We start from the raw sequence: 6064 nt of genomic DNA, 5'->3' as shown, positions 1-6064 counted from the left end.
ATTGTGACGCCCCTCTCTCTCCCCCCCCTCGTCTCGCCCCTCCTCTCTCCACCATCCTCTCTCTCCCCCCTCTCCCCCCACTCTCACCCCCTCTCCCCCCACTCTCACCCCCTCTCTTGAATTGTGACGCCCCCTCTCTCACCCCCCTCTCTGCCCCCCCTCTCTCACCCCCTCTCTTGCCCCCCTCTCTCCCCTCCTCTGTAAATGTATTCACAAATGTCTACCAAGCACAACAATTAATTCAAACCTTGAGAAAAACAGCTTTCAAACCTTTGGGAAACAGCTGTTTCTCTTGGGAAAATTCAAACCTTGGGATTAATTAACAATTTGTACAATTAATTCAAACCTTTAGAAAAACAGCTTTCAAACCCTTGGGAAAATTCAAACCTTGGGATTAATTAATAATTTGAACAATTAATTAAAAACTTGGGAAAAAACAGCTTTCAAACCTTGGGAAACACTTTGGAAACAGCTGAAACGGATGAAGAACGATATCAAACCTTGAAAAAGCACAAACCCAGGTCCTCAGCGTCGCGACGTCATACCAAGCGGAGAAGAAGAAGAATTGTGACGTCCATCGCGCAAAAAAAAAACAACATTAATTGTGATGTCATTCGTGACATCAGAGCACCTTGTCCTGTCATTGGTTGCCAGACAATGTATAGGTCGTTTTTGGTTGACAGACATTTATCATTGTATCATGTTATTCTTTTTATTACTGCCAATTATTGCGCTATTATTATTATTATTAATATTAAAATGCTGTTATAATTATTCTGAGATATCTTTGGGAAAAATAGCCTGGTGTGTTGGCGCAGTGGTTAGGGCAGCGGCTTGGGATCCAAAAGGTCCTGCGTTCAAGCCCCGTTGAGCCACTGAATTAATACACCAGGGGGTTGACTCAGCCTGTCATCCTTCTGAGGTCGGCGAAATGAGTACCAGTATACTGGGCCGGTGTATACCCCGGTTAAAAATAGGTGTACCATATCCCTGTGTGTCGTAAGAGGCGACCAGGGTTGCGTCAGGAAGGGCATCCGGCGTAAAACATGTGCCAAATCACTATGCGGATCATACGGATGATCCGCTGTGGCAACCCCTAACGGGAGCAGCCGAAAGAAGAAGAAGAAGAAGATCTTTGGGAAAAATGGCATGATAAGGTGATAAGGTGGAACGACACTTTGGCTGCCATATATACACCTTTTCAACACTGAAAAAAGCAATAAAATGGCCGTAACTTGGGAACCGCTCGTCCGATTAATATCAAACCTTGAAAAGGCACATCTGCGGGTCCACGGCAATATTGATGGCAAGCTTCAATCAGATCGGACTGGTGGTCGTTGAGAAACAGCGGTCGCAGACAGACACACAAACACAAACACAGACACACAGACACAGACACATTGCTGGAATTATAGATAGATGAGATAAAGTTGTGTATGATTAAAGTTAGTCATATGTCGTAACACTTTAAATAGAAGTAATGATTAAATAAGTATGAAGAAGGACATTGCATTGCTGTGTTGACTGACTGGACACAACCTTGAGGTTGTGGGTCTACTGATGTTGAGTAATCTACTGATGTGGACCTGCGACCGGGGTTGTGGATCCGCCATTTGGAGATGTTCTGGACTGAAACGATAGAAACCTCGATGAAAAACGGTGCCCAGCTGATGATCCGGGCAGGTCGGAAATCAGTCAATTGTTTACAAGTTATGAGTTTAGGTTATACCTTCGAATAAAATAGCTTTTGTAAGTATTTACAAGGAAATAACATATCTGTGTTTGTGTGTTCATCTATGTGTGTGTGTGTGTGTGTGTGTGTGTGTGTGTGTGTGTGTGTGTGTGTGTGTGTCAGGTCAGGAATGGGAGCATGCGCCAGAGCAGCGCGTCGCTGCGTACACTTTCCGTCGGTTCTCCAGGGGCCTCTGTCTGGCCATCCAAAAGGAAGATGTCTGGCACATCCCCATCTCCTTGAGACACTAATCAACCTTCTGCAACCACGAGGCACATGGTGAGCCCATTGGCCTCCTCTACTCACGAGGCTCCCTCACTGAGAGAATCTGGTGAGCAAGATCAGCGTCAGGAAAACAAGCCACATGTCCACACAGCCACAGCCGACGCTCACGGACTATGCAGGTAACAAATCTTATTTGAGTCTCTCGTAGCAAATGCTCATTGGACACAAAGTCTTTGTCTCAGATCCCTGGTCAGAGTCCAAGTCTCGCATCAAAAAGCAAGACTGGAAGCAAAGATCTGAAGACTCAGACTTTCGTCCTCCTGCACAGGTATTGGCAGCGCCACACCCCATGATCCAGTGAAACCATGACTCCTCAGGCCCGACCCAGACATCTACAGACCTCTGGCTCACAGTCAGGAGAGATATGAACATCACTGCCAAGGAAAGTGAATCTCTCCGTGACTTCAACATCCTCACCAGAAACAGGTACAGACAAAACAGCAACATCCAAGATGCCCATTAAAAGCCTGGATCTTAGTTTTGACTCAGGAAACCCATATTCCCAGTGGCTCCAACTCCTCATTCAGCACATCGAGGGACCTCAAAAGGATAAGTGGAGTCTTCGCAAAGATGACTGCACCATCTGCGAAAAGAAGGTCAGAGATCTTGACATTCCCAAATGATACACCACAACTTCTCTCTGACATCCTCCCCAGAATCCAGTCCTAATAAGTGCTGAAAAGTGTAAGGGCCAGTGCACACCCCTGTATCACCACATCTCACATCACCACAGGATGGTATCACCACATCTCACAGCACTCTCAGTACCAGAGTTTAGTTCAGACATCAGATTGATCAGTCTTGGTAGCACCCCATGAAGACCAAGATTCCTCCAGAGGGCATCCCGATTTATTGAATGAAACGCTTTACAGAAATCAACATCGGCTGCAAGCAGCCCCTTCCGAAACTCTCATCTGCGTTCGGTGAGGACCCGAAGAGCAAGGACACAGTCAATCATTGAACTTTTTGGAGTAAAGCCTGACTGCTCTGGACGCTGGTGCTGAAGCAGATGGTGGCAAACCCTCTCAATAATTATCCGAGCAAAGACCTTGCACGGCACTGAGAGCAGCGTCACCTGTTGGTTGTTGTTGCAGTCTTGGTGATCACCCTTACCTTTCCAGAGAGGGACAACAAGGCCCCTCTTCCATTCAGTTGGGATGATGCCTGTGTTCCAGGCAGAGCACAGAACTGCATGCAACGACACGAATGCAGCATTTCCACCAGCCTTGAGAAGTTCAGCATGGATGCTACAGATCCCAGGAACTTCACCCCATTTCAACCGGTTCACCACAGCCTGTGTTTCCACCAACGAACTTGGATCACAGTTGATTGGAGGGTCAGCAATAGGGATAATAACACCCCTGACATCCAAATCAATACCTGGTGGATCGGCCTGGAACAGCCACCCAAAGCAACTGGCCCAGCTGGCCTCCACTTCAGACTCCTCTGTCAAGAGCCCCAACTCCCTGCTCAAACTGGAGTACACCGAGGGACGGGCTTGGAGGAACGCAATGCAATAATTCCCCTGTGAGCAGGACAAGAATCACTTGACCACAGGTGATGCTCTACCCCCTCACAGATGTCTCACACATCTGCCTCCTTGTCCACCATTTGAGCACATACAGTTTTACGCCTCAGCTCTCTGAATAGCTCAGCTCTGCCATTCAGCCTGGCCCAACGACTGGTCAATGGCATTTCGTGTTCCTTGAGACACAAAATTCTTCTTCGCCCAACGTTGGGTTCCAAAACATGTACTGGCAGCATCAAGGATGGTGGTCTTGAAGGCACTCCACAACTCTTCATGATCTCCCAAAGCACCCAGACCTCCCCCCACCCCCAAATCTCCACTCAGACTGTCCGCAAACTCCTCAGGTGCCCTCTCATCCTTGAGTTTGCCAACATCCAGCTGAGGCTGGGATGGTACCATTCTCCTGGATTTCAGCTGCAACTTCAGAGTTGCCTCAACAAGCCTGTGGTCAGTATTGAGGAACTGAGCACCCCGGTAGACCCTGCAGTTCTGTATCATCCTTCAGTGACCATCAATGAGCACATGGTCAATCTCCTTTGCCACATTGCCAGCGTTGGAATACCAAGTCCAGCAATGAGCCTGTGGGGGCTGAAAGCATGAACCAGCCTCCTTAAGTCCATGACTTCTTGGAAAGTCAAGGAATTTGGTGCTATTCTGTTTCTCAGTTCCAGACCCATGGGGAGCAACACATTTCAAAACCATCCCTATTAATTTCAATTGTTGCATTAAAATCCCCCAAGACTGGAAGAATATCTCGCCTGATGCACTGATCAAGCACAGACTCAAGCGTATTATAGAATGCGTCCTTCACGGTGAGATCACTCGCCTCAGTCGGAGCATATACAGAGACCATGGAAATGACACCCAAGAAATGACGAATCGTTCGTCTCATAATACGCTCGTTGACCGGTGTTACCTCAATTATCATTGCAGTCGGCTTATTGGACATAGCTGCAGCAACTCCTTGGGCATGGTGACCATCAGAGTGACGAGATCAACAGTATAGGTTTATCCACCGGTCATGATCTCCCCACAATCCGGTTTCCGAACCTCAGAGAGTGCTGCAATGCCAATGTCCAAATGCTTGAGCTCAGATGATAACAGAGACAGGTGATCATCCTCTTAAGGATAGGACATCCCAGGCACCCACCCGAAGGGACTGCCTCAGGTTAACGTTAACCCAAGGAGACCGCCGTCTGGTGGACGACACCACAATCACAAAAATAAGCACATAATTCAAAACATAAATTCCATTTCAGAACAAAAATGTTTTTGGCAGCAGAACCACACTATACACTATACAGTGCCAAATTTGAAAAAGGAACAGAGGAGGTGCCCTGTCAGCACCACCGCCACTCACTCGCGAAACCATCCAAGCAGCAGTCTTCGGCCAAACTCAAGCCATGTGAAACCCATGCGAAGCATGTCTCATTGGCTTTGCCCCAACCACATCAAAGCACCATCGGCAATGAGAAAAGCTCTCCAGCAAGAGATGCAGGAAACCACCGACCGTTAGCAACGATCCAAGAATAAAGGTCGTTCTCCTTGTAGTCAGACCCGTGTAAAGCGAGCGATCCCATGTGTGCCAGTGCAGCCAACTCTGTGTACAACGTGACACTGAACAGGAAGAGGGTGACAACGTGGCCCAGTTCACGCCTTCCATGAAACAGCTCAGTCAGCACATTCAGCAGGCAGCCCTGAAGTTCCGCCGGGCTCGCTATCTCCAGTGCTTAACCGCCAACAACCACCATCGAGCTCCATGAACACCAAGGCCGTGTTCACTTCCCAATTTTCTTGAAGCGCGCTCACCAAGGGGCTTAAGTACTCAAGCAAGCACTCCATTTTAAAATGTTGACAAAGAGGCTTGCCACTTGGGAACTGAACAGAACAGAGGCAGCCATGTTGTGATGTCACACATGCACATGGTGACGACCAAAATAAAACTCTTGCTACATGTCGATATATAGCATGGTTCTTGGATGTATTATGAAGGCGTTCTTACATCTGTTGACTCCATTCTAACCTTAGATATCTCACTCTATCAGTGAGTACATTCAACATTTCAAACATGCTCTTTCTTTCCTCTCACAACTCCCACTTTTCCCAACCCCTCAAATATTGAAACTCTCCTTGCCTACTCCCCACTTCACCATACCACTGCCATGTCTTAGCCTTCCCGGCTCCCCACCTCTCCCATCGCAATGCTGCACCTTGGCCATGCCTGCTCTCATCGCCTCCCCTCCCTCTCAAAGCTTCCCTCTCAAGGAAACCTTCTCACCTTTCTCAAAAACTACACCCTCACCCTTCTCCCTGAACTCACCCCTCTCACCCTTCAATCTCCCCCCCCTCACACACCCTTCTCAAAGTCCCCCTCCCCTTACATCTTCAAAGCTGCCTCCTTCCCTTGCCTTCTCTTCCATTTCATCCGTCCACCTCCTCCAATCTTCAACTTCCCTCTGCCCCTCTCATTACTCCCCACCGTGCCTCATCTCCACCCCCGAGCCTTTTCCCCTTCTCAT

This window comes from Eptatretus burgeri, unplaced genomic scaffold, assembly GCF_056783735.1.
Source record: "Eptatretus burgeri isolate ZD-2024b unplaced genomic scaffold, Ebu_testis_v1 Ebu_testis_scaffold_352, whole genome shotgun sequence".
In the NCBI taxonomy this organism is placed as follows: Eukaryota; Metazoa; Chordata; class Myxini; order Myxiniformes; family Myxinidae; genus Eptatretus; species Eptatretus burgeri.
The sequence above is the reverse complement of the archived record's forward strand: the minus strand, read 5'-3'. Positions refer to the sequence as shown.